The following is a 14,805-nucleotide window of genomic DNA, read 5'->3' on the forward strand; positions in this document are numbered from 1 at the left end:
ATTCCTCACTTAAATATTTCATATTCACAATCAGGAAACACACAATTCCTACCTTTTATTTGTACTGTTGTGCGACCTAATGTCTATAAAGATTTTTTTCCAAATACTTTTCAATTATAAAAAAGGCATTGCATCACTTAAACTAACCCATAAAAGGAGTGTTAAAAAAAAGAAGTCATGCATTAATTATCACTGGGGTAAGGCTGATGACCGTAACTGCATTCACGGTCAGCCAGAGATGTCGGATGAAAAAATAGGTCGGTATCTGTATTGTCTGTAACAGTGTTTCTACATCATTTTTGTCGAGCCTGCAATTTTTGTTGCAGAAAGCTCGACATAGGGATAGTGATCCGGCGGCGGCGGTGTTAGCTCACTTCTTAAAAGCTATATATTTTAGAAAGTGGAAGACGTGGATGCTTCATATATTGTATATAGATGCCTCATGTTACGAAGTTTCCGTCAGTCACATGTCCACTGTCCTTGACCTCATTTTCATGGTTCAGTGACCACTTGAAAAAAAAGTTCAGATTTTTTGTAATGTTAAATTCTCTCTTACTGTAAGTAATAGGATAACTATATTTAGTATGTGCGTACCTTGCAAGGTCCTCATGCCCGTCAGACAGTTTTCACTTGACCTCGACCTCATTTCATGGATCAGTGAACAAGGTTAAGTTTTGGTGGTCAAGTCCATATCTCAGATACTATAAGCAATAGGTCTAGTATATTTGGTGTATGGAAGGACTGTAAGGTGTACATGTCCAACTGGCAGGTGTCATCTGACCTTGACCTCATTTTCATGGTTCAGTGGTTATAGTTAAGTTTTTGTGTTTTGGTCTGTTTTTCTCATACTTTATGCAATAGGTTTACTTTATTTGTTGTATGGAGTGATTGTAAGGTGTACATGTCTAGCGGGCAGATGTCATCTGACCTTGACCTCATTTTCATGGTTCAGTGGTTATAGTTAAGTTTTTGTGTTTTGGTCTGTTTTTCTCATACTTTATGCAATAGGTTTACTATATTTGTTGTATGGAATGATTGTAAGGTGTACATGTCTAGCGGGCAGATGTCATCTGAACTTGACCTCATTTTCATGGTTCAGTTGTCAAAGTTAAGTTTTTGAGTTTTGGTCTTTTTATCTTATACTATATGTCATAAGTCAACTATATTTGGTGTATGGAAATATTTTATGATCTATATGTCAGTCTTGCAGGTTTTATTTGACCTTGACCTGGTTTTCACGGTTCATTGCTCTGTGTTAAGTTTTTGTGTTTTGGTCTATTTTCTTAAACTATAAGCAATAGGTCAACTACATTTGTTGTATGGAAGCATTGTTAGCTGTACATGTCTGCCTGGCATATGGTTCAACTGACCTTGACCTCATTTTCATGGTTCATGTTAAGTTTATGTGACAGTCGTAATAAAGCTTTATATTTAGGAGTATCAACATAATATCAATGATTAGTAAAGAAGGCGAGACATTTTAGTGTGTGCACTCTTGTCTTTACAAAGGAGACATTAATACGATGTAAATTTATAAATAAAATCACAAATTACTTCCGCGAAATTTGCATGAAACAGGAAATTCGATTTTAAAAAATAGCTAAGATGACCGTAAATCACAATCGAGGTGACCGTAACAGAATCAGCAATTCATAACAAGGGTGACCGTAATTGGTTAAAGGATGACCGTAATTTCTAAATGATGACCGTAACTTTTAAATGATGATCGTCAATTCTAAGAAATATCCGTATTTGTATAACTACCTTTTTTGTATCAAATGATTAATGGTGTTGATATAAAACGTATTTATATGCGGAGAGGTAGGAGAAAATAAACGTGCTTTAAATACATAGTTCACCATATATATCTTTTTTTACGGTAGAGGGTGTGATTTTTAAAATGAACATACAACAAGATATGCACATGAAAAAGTGGGGACGTGCTTTAAATACATAGTTCACCATATATATCTTTTTTTACGGTAGAGGGTAAAATTTTTAAAATGAACATACAACAAGACATGCGCATGAAAAAGTGGGGAAAACATGCAACAAAAGTGCGATTAAATGACACCTTACAAGTATAATAAAAAAATGATTGTGCTGCACAGCCTCCAACTAAAAGCCAAAAGATTTTTTTTATTTCTAGAATTCCTTGTAATGACATATGATATTTGCACTTTTTAAAAAATGCCAAGGGATGTACACCCATTGATATTATATCGTCTTTGATTTGTCTTCTATTCTGTCTTGCAAGTAAAATAACAGAACCTGTTTTTGAAATACTACGATCAAACTTAGTGAAGGCGAGCTCCAGCAAAATAGATCCTTAAAGTAGTCTTGTGCGTATAGCGTATCACAAAGGGCAGGGGCGGATTAAGCCATTTTAAAAAAGGGGGGTCCCAACCCTGGGTAAAGGGGATTGAAACTATATGTCCCCATTCAAATGCACTGATCTGTAAATAAAAAGGGGGTTCGAACCCCTGGATCCACCACTAAGGGGAACCTTGTCAATTGGTATATACATCAATATTATTCATATATAAAGACAAACTAAGATTTTAATCTGCTTCCTCTGGAACCATATACACAGACTCGATTACCGGATATTCATATGTTTGATTAGTGTTTTTTATGCTCCATTTATGGGCATTATGTTTTCTGGTCTGTGCGTCCGTTCGTTTGTTCGTCTGCTCGTTCGTCCGTCTGTTCCATCTCCGGTTAAAGTTTTTGGTCAAGGAGGTTAATAAGAAAATTATAGTGTAGATGAGGTATGTCCTAGAGACACATTCTTGTTTCTTCAATTTTTTGTCGTATCTCTGTCAATTTGTATTGAAATTTTAAAGTCGTTTCATTGTTTACGAGAAATTTGCAATTTACTATAATTGTCATGAACTCAAAAAACGGCAAATAGTTAAAAATAAATGATGAAACATGTTTATATCCGCTAACTGAGCCCCTATTGAGACAAACACAACAAAAAGCTATGAATACAAATACGGATATTGTTAGAATTGAGGGTCATCATTTAAAAGTTACGATCATCCTTTATAAATGACAGTCATTCTTTACAATTAACGGTCATCTTTTACAAGTTACGGTCATCTGTTTACCAATCATGGTCATCCTTGTTTTATGTTACGGTAAACTTGAAAATATTTTGATAATGATTTACGGACATCTTAGCGATTTTTTCAAATTGAATTTCCCGTTTCCTGAACATTTTTCGGTAGTAATTTGTGATTTCTGTGTGAATCTTTTATACATTTACATCGTATCAATGTATACTTTGTAAAGAAAATGATATAGAAACACTGTAACAGACAATACAGATACTGACCTAATTTTTCATCCGACATCTTGGGATGACCGTAAATGCAGTTACGGTCATCAGCTTTACCCCAGTGAATTATAAACATTTTATTTACACTGACAATGAAACGAATTCTTCAATACAACAAATCATTTGAGCCTAGAGCACTTTGAAATATTTTAAGTTTGTAAGAGAATGACAACCCCTCACTTCATGATAAGTATTCGCCAACGCTCGTACGAAATCATGAAGAGAGAGAGGTTATCATTCTCTTACATATACAAAAACGGGTACAACAATAGAATGCCATTGCAACAATGTTTCAAATATATATGATACTTTTGTTTTCCACAAAAAGACTTTTCTGTGAGATTCATTTGGTAAACAAATTTAATATTACCGTGAAAGACCTGTATTATTATTGAAAGTACAAATGAAAATTGAAGGTGTACACGGAAAATAATCTTGTAAAGTCATTCAATTTCCTAGAGATAATTGTCAAACCATCTTCGGCGACAGTAAATTGTACAGTTCTGTAATTAAGCTGTTCGAGAACCTGATCATCACGCTATCTTGCGAGTCAATTTGTTTTGCAACATATAAATTATAAACAGTACATCATGTTCGTTACTGAAATAGACAGCAACGGAAACAATCTGAATTACAGCTAATTATTTTTATTACACTCGTTTCAATAAAAACCAAAGAATTCTATTACAGTGTGATTGATATCAGTGTGTCTAACAATTCAAATCCATTAAATATCAAATCTGAAATACGATCATAATTAGTATTGTCTCTGTATTTAAAATATATTGAGTACTTCTTTTTCCATCATTTCAATTTATTGGAGTTTCTTGCCGTCTTGGTCGTTTTCAAATAATGGATAAACAAACTATGAAATAACATTCAAGTCACCACTTTTACTTCACAAGATGCGCCTTTCGACAATTAATATCTCGCTGTTACTCATCGAGGCCAAACTTTGATACAATACAAAAAACACCTGTTGCAAATATTGAAGGGGTAGTCGGACTATACCTCCTCGTTTGCAGGCGACACATTTTCTCACTAAACGTACAACAGATGGAATATGGAGTCATTGATTCTAGAGTTTCTTGCTCAATGATGAGCAAAACCCTGAAGGCATTCTGGTTCTTGTCCTAGTGTTTTTATGGTTGACTGTATATTTCAGCATGAATTGAATAATGCTGCTAGATGCTTTTGACGGAAAACGACTGTTTTCATGTGCTTTTTGAACCGACAAGCATTGCTAGTGTTAGAGTCCGATACGTCATTACCAGGTAGACTTCTCTTCACGGAGGTTAAAAATGTTTTTTGGACTTTCCATGACATCCTTCAGTTCTGACCCATGGTAGATACAGGAATCTTTGCTAGAACCATAGAAACCGACATCAATCAAGAGAGCTTGTAGTCTGCATTGACCAGGGTCATTCTAAAAATGCAACTAAATAAGGAGCCTTAGTAGTTTCCGTACACAGAGCTACAGTTACAAGGAGAGGTGACCGCCACATACTAGCCAGCTAGAGCACCACATCAGTGTTGAAAATGACATCTTTTATCACACTGATTATCAAAGGTGGTTTACTCCTAAGATGAAAGAGGACACTTGATCAACGTAGCAGCAAACTCGGCTTTGATGTTATTACAGACGTCTTGAGAATGAGGGAGATGGGGTTTGCAGTAACTCTGGAGTTGTAGGACAGGCTTAGATAATTTTCCGCTAGCCAGTGTCGTAGAGTTATGGACTGCTCGCGACCAGGAATTTCTGTATCATTTGTAATTATTTTGTTTTCTGCCTTCTTCCCTCCGAGGGACCACATCGTAAGACCTCTTGAAAGTCTAGTTGTAGAAAGCCTTCTCATCGTCTATTTTATGTTTTGTAGATAGAGGCAATAGTATTATCTCTATTTGTAAGACAGCCATTTCCTAACCTTGGTTTGCCCCATTTCTGAACAATTAAAACAAGATAAGTGCCCTGTTGAATGACACATAACAAGACATGACAAAGCGAAAAAAGTACATTTTGATCTCGAAAGGGAATGTGCTGTGTCTGTCAGAATTGTTCATCTAATGCTTAATGTTCTCTAGTATGCATTAAAAGAAGCAATACTGCAGGTTACTTTTTCCTGTTTGTTTCATCAAAGTGTGATAATCTAAAGGAACTGACTTGTGATTAATTGTGATTAAAGCTTAGAGAGTTTTTCACTCCTCACATCTGTAGAGTTGCAAAGGAATGTCTCGGGGAGAGGCTCTGGTACTCTGAGATGTTAACGTTACCATGACACATGTGAAACCCTTAAGCTAGTCAATTTTAGCTGTCTTCGCAGACACCGTAATCCTTTAAGACAACCGATCATCTTCTTATTTTATGCGTATTGTCTTTGTGAGACGAAATATGCCTGATCATCACACAAATTTAAGACGGCGATTGCACGATTTGTGAGATGGCCTCACAATGGACTTGCGAATGACAACATTGACATACTAATTCAAATCAAAAATGAAACTTCAAAACGTCTTTCAGAAATGTTTTGGTATGCAATACAGTTCAACCGGCGGTCATATGATGGCTTGAGACAACCTCGCAAATGGCCCGATGTTTTTACAATCAGACCAGAAATTTCCTTACTGTGTATCAATCTGGTTACTATTTCGGGAGAGTATGACGCCTTCATAAGAAGTTTTCAAGATCTTTAACAATACAGCATGGATGGAGAGTTGTCTCATTGGCACTCATACCACATCTTCCTATATCTAAGTCTCAATCCTCTTGCAAAATTTTGATAAAAGATGCCCAATTAACCAGCACTTCAAAGAAAAGTCTGAACACCCAGAAACTATGATGATCTGAAATTCAGAATTGGAAATCAACAATCTCGTTTACGGATTAGACTGAAACTTTGCTGTATGGTACATAGGGAAAGCTAAATAAACGTACTTGAAGACATATATCAGACATTAACGACAGTGCAAAAGCTTAAATAACAAAACTACAGAACTCCGAGGAAAATTAAAAACGAAAAATCTCTGATCAAATGGCAAAAGCTCAAAATCTTAAACACATATGGATAACAACTGTCATATTCATAACTTGGTACAGGCATTTTCTTAAGTAGAACATAGTAGATTCAACCTTGTTCTTTAGTTAGTTTAACTTGTTTGACAGTCGCATAAAATTCCATTATATTAACAACGATGTGTGAACAAAACAAACAGACATAATAGGTAAAAATGTCAGAAATAGGGGTATAGTAGTCAACATTGTGTTATAATTTTAATTACCATAAAAAAAATATGAAAACAAAAAAAAAAAAAAAAAAAGGTATTAAGACAATGCACATAAGAAAGAAAAAACGAAAGAGTTTAGGAGTGAAAGATACCAGAGGGACAGTCAAACTCATAAACCGAAAATAAACAGAAGAAACCATGGCTACAACATGAAAAAGACAAACACACAAACTATAATACATCAAACACAACAAATAAAACTAAAGATTATGCAACACGAACCTCATAAATTTGGAGTGATTTCATGTGCTCCGGAATGGTAAGCAGATCCTGCTCTATATTTTAGTACAAACCTGATTACAAGTCTATATAAATACAGAGTCAGGTCAAATGGATATAACCAAACATAGACTTAACAGTAAAAGTAATAATTTACAAAGGCAAATAATTAAAGGAAAGCGGTAAAACGTTATAAATGTGATAAACAACGTCAGTACTTAGAATCTATACTCCAAGACCGTCGCGTAATATATGTTAAGTTGATACGGAGTAATTTATGGACTAGGGGTTGGTATCTTCCAATGAACTATTAAAAATGACGAGACGTTCACTGACATACCCCTGGGCCAACAACTTTCTGCTCAGACACTGGTATTCGTTACCATCATTTTAATCAGCCAGATCATTAAGTCCTTTCTCTGTAATTTCGCAGCATCTAAAAAAATACCACAGTACTGATACTACTCATCTCGTAACACTTCTCCATATACAAAAGAAAGAACTGCGAGTTGCGACACCATATGGTTGCAATGACAGAATTGATAGTACAGGTATTCTATCCTGTCCTTCCTGTAGCTCGATGAATGTTATGAACATATTTGTTTTCAATTTTACTTTTCGACGAAGACACAGTAATGGTCATAGTTCGAAGGGTTACGTTTAAGTTGTCTCTTCGATAGTTCTATGGACATCAGCATGGGTTGGTTGACCGTTAAGGTTTGTCTGAACACCCACAGGAATTCCGAATTGAAAACCCAAACCTGTTCTCTTTTCCTCGATTGTATCAACACTTTATGGGACTCATCACCGAGTGTGTCCTTAAAAATGTACCATGAGCCAACCAACAGCTGCCACTAGTTGAACAGAATCAGTTTTCTATTCTCCAGCACCTGAGGTTACTCCCAGTTTTGTTTTAAATAGTTTGTGTTGCTTTAACTTTGTCAATGTTGTATTGTGCGCTATTTAATCTTTTAAGGTATGTGTTGACTCTCCATGTCTCATTTATCTTTGTCCTGGAACACATGATTTCATTTCAAACTTTCACATTTGGTAAAGTTTTATGGTTTACACATTTACATGGACCGATAGTTGTTGGTAGTTGGTGATCAAAATCTAAGGGTTAAACTAGATGAAATAATTAATCCGCCACCACTGTAAGATGTTAAATCACAGGATATCAATGTATTTCAATTTGAGCAAACCGACAAGTGTCACTCGTAAAGCAGAATTATCTCACTGAAATGAGAAAGTCAGGTATCATTTTTTTTATTTGATTGTTTTGTCTTAAATACGAATAAAGCAAAAAATGTGTGATACATTATCTGGCTTCATATTCAATATGTTTCATATTTTTACGCTACGTGTTGGTATAATAAAATTTAAAAAAAAAAACAAAACGCACAGAACCAAGAAATAAAGTATATAGGTCAAGTGAAATATCTTTTTAATGAGCCATAACAAAAGGGTTGGTTAGTTATAATGCTTATAAAACAAGTTTCGTGACGCTACAAATGTGAATATATGTGATGTATTTCTAACTTATATTGTATTTTTTTCGTTCGACTTGTTTATGAAAGAGGGACGAAAGATACCAAAGGGATTGTCAAACTCAGAAATATAAAATAAACTGACAACGCCATGGCTAAAAATGAAAAAGACAAAAAGACAAACAATAGTACACATGACACAACATAGAAAACTAAAATATAAACAACACGAACCCCACCAAAAACTAGGGGTGATCTCAGGTGCTCCGGAAGGATACGCAGATAAATTACAATGTGAATTATTTTATTCCTGATCCGTACACTATAACCCCTTTTACATTTTACAATGAAATCCTTGACGACAACTTAAAACAAAATCATTATGTGTGTGTGTTATTCTGGATAACTAGTTTTCAACCATTTAAATTTTTTGTCTTGCCCTTACATGAAACAACTCATTTTGTTTTATACTCCCCCCCCCCCCCCCCCCCCCCTTTGAATGCCTTTGAAATATATTAAAATCTATAGTAGATATATTTTTCTTTACAATTCAATTGTCATTTAAGAATTGTTATAATCGGATGGAGATAAATTAATCGGTTTTCAAGAGTCAAATTCAAAGCCTACGATGAGAAATTTTGTATTTCTTTCTCTGTGGATTTTAATATTCTATAATCTTGCATCTTTTAGAGAAAAAAAACTTGTCAAAATATGTCTACTTGCATTTTGCATAAATATTGCAGACTTATTCCAATATGATATTCATAGGCTGTATTAAATGTTCAAATATTATTTCTAGAAAAATTAAATATTCCTCACTTGAACTTTTGAACAAGTATACATAGAACAATTGATAATCGTTCGTGTAAGTGATTATTATATGACAATATTTGTAAATGAGATTTATCACTTCATGAATTTGATTGTTTTATTATAAAGTTTTTTCAGAAATCAACTTTGAATCAAATGTAGCTTGTTTGTTTGTTATAATTCGGAAAGAAATCACAAAGCTAAACAAGTTCTAAGTTTGAGAAACCAGTATCTTTTTGGGGTTTAAGTTTTCGTTACTCTATTACTTCAAAAATGGGCTTGTTTGAAATATTGAGGTAAGTTGAATCATATATTTTTATCGTTTACATGTTAGATATGTCTTAAGTACACCCCGGCAAAAATAGTTAGTTTCAAGAGTATCTGATATCTGATACAGTGATTGAACACCTACAGACAGGGAAAATGTAGGATTTCCTTTATTTATTTTATTTTGTTATTTGTACGAACGTGTAGAATAAAAATATAAATGTTACTATTTTCGGTTGTGAGAAGTAATGTTTTCTTCAAACGTTCCAGATTAAAAGAGAAATTAGATAAAATGCACGACAAATTGATGAAAAGTGTGAACTTTCCCTCGAATTTGTTTAATTTCTCATTAAATTGTGCACATTAAACGGGAAAAGACGTATTGTTTTAACAGAAAAACAAACAGTTTCTTCGTAATATTATATCATAAAATTAAATAAACCTCTTAAGTTTTAATTTATATGAGGCTTATACGTTAATAAGTCAGCAACACAAATAAGAAATAAAAACACACACCATAAAAAACACACCAATAAAAAACCAACCAGAAGGCAAATAGATAATTTTAAAGATGTTTATTAATTAACTAAAATTAAAGGAACACAAGTTCTGTAAGAAATAGCTACAAATAAAAAGTATTATATAAATAATATAAAAAATGGAAAACAAACATCATTAATAAATATGTTACATGTATTTAAAAGATTCTTTTGACTAATTATGGACTGTAAACATCAACGATGGTTAGTTACTATTAACAATTCATTCGTGGTTGATTCTTAAAACATATGCATAACACATTTTAACTTAAGAGTTAATTAAACTGTTTAGATTTCACTAAGAATTCCCATAATTAAGTTAAACTTTGTAAGTCGTCTCCATAACATTAATGAATTTTTTGAACTAAACTACGGAATTCAAATCTTAAATCGGAACCATTCTTATATTCGCGTTTGATATATGTTAGCATCCATTTAAATTTCGTTTTGTTATTAATATTGAGTGAACAATGCATACATTTATAACAAATTATACTTCAATTGATGTTTTTTTTTAAATACGTCACAAGCTCAAATGTCCAAATGAACGCCGACAAAAGAAAAGAATATTTTGATGGACGAGCATTAGTAAAAACCTTTTCTAAGGGTTTCCGAAAGACGTGGGACGACTTATGCATTGAGTGATAAATGTTTAGAATCAAACTATTTATAAATTGTTTCTAGGAAATTTGTATATCAATCAAAACTTCAATCGCAGGAGGAGTTGCTAAATGGCGAAGGGATTCTCAAATTTATTGTGAAGCAAATCATCCAGCTAAAGGATGGTATAGGCTATTAAAGGTGGACTAGTTGTCGAATTCATGTTCAATGGTTTGACCCAAATTCTCATATTTGATTTCTAATCAAGTAAAACATTTATTAAAATTATAAAAAGTCTGAAATAAACAATGTATAAGGCATGGGCTCGATAATATGTAGATTTGTATCGTGTATATCGGTAGAGAACCGTTAATGGTTATGCTAAAAGAAAATGACAATTATTATATCTTTAATCTAATTGGATTTAAGAAGTTAAATTGAGAAAGGAAACGGCATGTGTCAAAGCGACAACAACCCGACCATAGAGCAGACAACAGCCGACTGGACTGTTTTTCAACATGTTATTATTTGTATACAAACTTCGGTTAAGAATTATTCATTGGGTATACTGTTTGTTATTGTATTGTTATGTTTTGCAGAACACTTTCTATGAATTTCAGCTGTATGTTACACATAGACGAAACGCGCGTCTGGCGTATTAAATTATAATCCTGGTACCTTTGATAACTGTTTTCAATTTTCAGTTTAATCGTTTGAATTGTTTTACATTTGGCTATACTTTTGTTGCCTTCTATATCTGATCAATGTTATTTCGCTTAATTTGTCAAAAATTGAACCATACTGGCAGCTAAATATTATTTTTGTTTCACTGTTTCACTTTCACTAATGATTGAACAAAAGAATGTCATACTTTAGATTTTTATGCCCCATTTATGGGCATTATGTTTTCTGGTGTGTGCGTTCGTTCGTTCACTCGTTCGTTCTTCTGTCCGTTCGTCCTTCTGTCCGTATAACATGAAAACTGAAATATAAAAAATAGTCGATATTTAGTATGATCTTATTGTAAAATATAACCAATCAATCTGACGAATTCTACAAATTTACAAGAGTAAAGATCTACAGTATATCAGTAGGGAACTGTTGGTGGTTTTGCTTAAAGAAAACAACAATTATTATAGCTTCAATCTAAAGGTATATAAGAAGGACTGTTTTTCAACATATGTAGTTTTTTGTATTCGGTTAAGAATTGTTTATTGGGTATACTGTTTGCCAATCCATGTGATGTCTACAATCTTTAATCTTATTTACATGCTTAAGAGACAGAAAGCAACAATTGTTTGAATGAAATAAATATTTAATCAGACAAAAGTATCAAGCAAAATAGATATGACATAAGCTGATTTTATAAAAACCAAGATAATCTGGGATGATTGAAAAGTTAAAGTAGCTAGGGACATGACGTATGTAATATTTAGTGATTGGTTGACCAAACTGGCATTTTCTGTAAGTCCTAAAGTTAAGTGATTAATAATTGTACATTTTGTTCCGATTTTTTTAACAACAATATGCAAAATGCAGATGTTTTGCTGAACAATTGCTATGAATTGCAGCTGTATCGCTATGTTTTACATTTTTGTTGCTAAAGATGCATACTACCGATATATTGTTAAGTACTCACACCTGTTACTCGACAAAAAAAATGCAACCAAAGTTGAAATTGAATACATTGTAAGGTCTTGTCCTAAAAATTATGGACTACTGAATATTAGCCATTCATAAATCTAAGGATAAGAGTATCTCAAATGTCACTACTAAAGAGGTTTTCAGAGTAGCCAATTAAGCTATTCCGTAGTCGTCGTATGTTGCTTATGAATTTTTGAAATTCTAAGGCTTTTCTACCTCTGGCATATATTACCTTAGCTGTATTTGCCAAAACTTTAAGGAATTTTGGTCCGTACTGCTCTTCAACTTCGTACTTTATTTGGCCCTTTTAACTTTTTGGATTCGAGCGTCACTGATGAGTCTTTTGTAGACGAAACGCGCGTCTGGCGTATATACAAAATTTAGTCCTGGTAACTATGATGAGTTTATTTACTATTATATTGTTTTCTCTATTGTTTTGTACAGGGTTTTTTTCAGTTTTCAGTTTTCTCGTTTGAATTGTTTTAAATTTGGTTGTCATTTCGGTGCCTTTTATATTTGACTATGCAGTATGAGTTTAGCTCATATACTTAAATTAGTTTGGTTTTTTTTTGTTTGCTGTTGTTATTTGTATTTATCACAAGTATTCTTGTTTACTTATATGACAATGAATTATTATAAAGTATAGGATATCTTAATGGTTTTAATTCAATTTTCATAACTACTAAATTCGTATCTGTAAACTGTTACAATCGAAGCATATCGTGAAAAAGATTTCAAGAAGGAAAAAAAAAAAACCCGATCAAATGTATAAAAAGCAAATAACTTCTAAAACTAGTCGACAAAGGGTTTTGGACATTTGGAATTTTTGAAGATCTTGAATTACATATCTTATTTGCAAAAAGAGCATCATAGTGATTTTGAGTTTTCCCTATGAACAGATGTATTGTCAGACCAGAAGTTTCTGTTATGTTCTTTTTATTATTGTTTTTATAAATGTGATGACAACATGCGTACTATAATGATAAACATGTTGACGACAAACATCATATTCTGATAGGATATTGACGCCTGTCGTCAATATCTTGATTAACATATTGACGACATATATTGACGACAACGACATGCGACATAAAATGATAAAAATATTGACGACAGACGTCATGTAATGACAATTTTTATAATGATAATCATATTGAAGGCAGGTGTCATGTAATGATATAACGATTAACATATTAACGACAGACAACAAAGAATGATGAATATCTTTTTACAGTAGACAGCATTTGATGCAATTGTTGTGTCACTGTTGTGTTCAGATTCTGTAACTAACGTAATACCTGTTTGAGATATTGAGTTTAAATAATTGAGGTCATTAGGGAATCCGTCATAAATTTGGAAAGTAACGGTAGTCTGCTATACTTAATTGCTACTTAGAAATTATATAACTTTCATTAGTTATTATCATACGTTAAGATCTAAATTAATCAAATGAGTTTTCACTGTTGTGTTTTGTCAATATCATATTAAAATACTATACCATTATCTCATAAGTTTTTTTACACGTTTTTTTATTTATTGATTATGGTTGCAAAAGTTTTGATGCTATAGTTTGATCATAACGATCTGTTAATTTGTACTTCTATGAAATTTTGAAAAAAAACAAAACTCTTTTAGTTTTCTCAAATTGAATCAAAATTTGGGAATTCGAACAAAACTTGTACTTTTTGGTAAATAAGGACTTAGGTCTGAGATATATTGGACAAATTAATTCTGCTGTCATGGAAGTCATTCCACCGGATTTATAACAGGAAATTTGGAATTACAAACATATCTTTTAAGTAAAGTTTATCATTAATTAGGATATTTTGAACGAATGTAAAGTGTAAACTATTATTTCAAAGTTTGTCTCGACATCAATATTGCATTTATCTTAACTCAGTACGAATCCGCTTCATATTGTTACCTATAGTATCGATAGCTTCGGATTAGCTCTAATAAGTTCAATTAGCACAATTTCAGAACATAAATCACACGTGTTCAATATATACTAATCAACAGAACATAATATCTAAGTAACTTAATATATAAATATGCATTAGCCTAATGCTGTTATCGGTTTAGTTTTTCACTGATAGTTTTACTCCGACCATTCTTAATGCTACTTTTGTTGTTTTAATGATAACATATGCTTGCTTTGCGTAGACTGTTTTAATTCATTCAAAACAATGATTAGTATGGATGGTTTATAGTTTGTAAGGCAGGAATAAGGTAAGATTTTGATCCATTGTAGGTAGAAAGACCAGTTTTTTTTTTCGTTTTGGACGTTTTCAATGAACTATTGAATTTCCAGTAATTCCTATTTGTAAAGTTTTCAATAAACCACAATTTAGAAACTGTCTTTAAAGTATGAGAAGACATTCATATTCTGGCCTGGTAAGAACTGCAAATGATTATTATTGCTCAAGACAATATGATATTTTTTTAAGGTATGTTCTGCAGCACTAGTTATCTGCAGGTTATTATATATTCATAACAGAATATATAGACGCGCCATAAAAAATAATAATAAGCGAGTCTTGAAAAGGTTAACATGTTTTATTTCGTAAGTATTAGACCGTTGGTTTTCCCGTTTGAATTGTTTAACACTAGTAAT

General features: G+C 32.7%; 1 protein-coding gene across 2 annotated transcripts in view; it reads left to right on the plus strand.

Moving 5' to 3' along the window:
* Positions 1 to 9,340: 9,340 nt before the first annotated feature.
* LOC143044740 (guanylate cyclase 32E-like) overlaps positions 9,341 to 14,805 on the plus strand; it is a 109,307-nt gene continuing 103,842 nt past the window's right edge. The window contains exon 1 of one of the 2 annotated variants that reach the window (XM_076216865.1): positions 9,341 to 9,437. The gene's annotated coding sequence lies outside the window, so the exon portion shown is untranslated. Of the gene's footprint in view, positions 9,438 to 14,313; positions 14,421 to 14,805 lie in introns of those variants that run through there. The other variant, XM_076216866.1, reaches the window with a different exon arrangement.

Source organism: Mytilus galloprovincialis, chromosome 9, assembly GCF_965363235.1.
Source record: "Mytilus galloprovincialis chromosome 9, xbMytGall1.hap1.1, whole genome shotgun sequence".
NCBI classification, from domain to species: domain Eukaryota; kingdom Metazoa; phylum Mollusca; class Bivalvia; order Mytilida; family Mytilidae; genus Mytilus; species Mytilus galloprovincialis.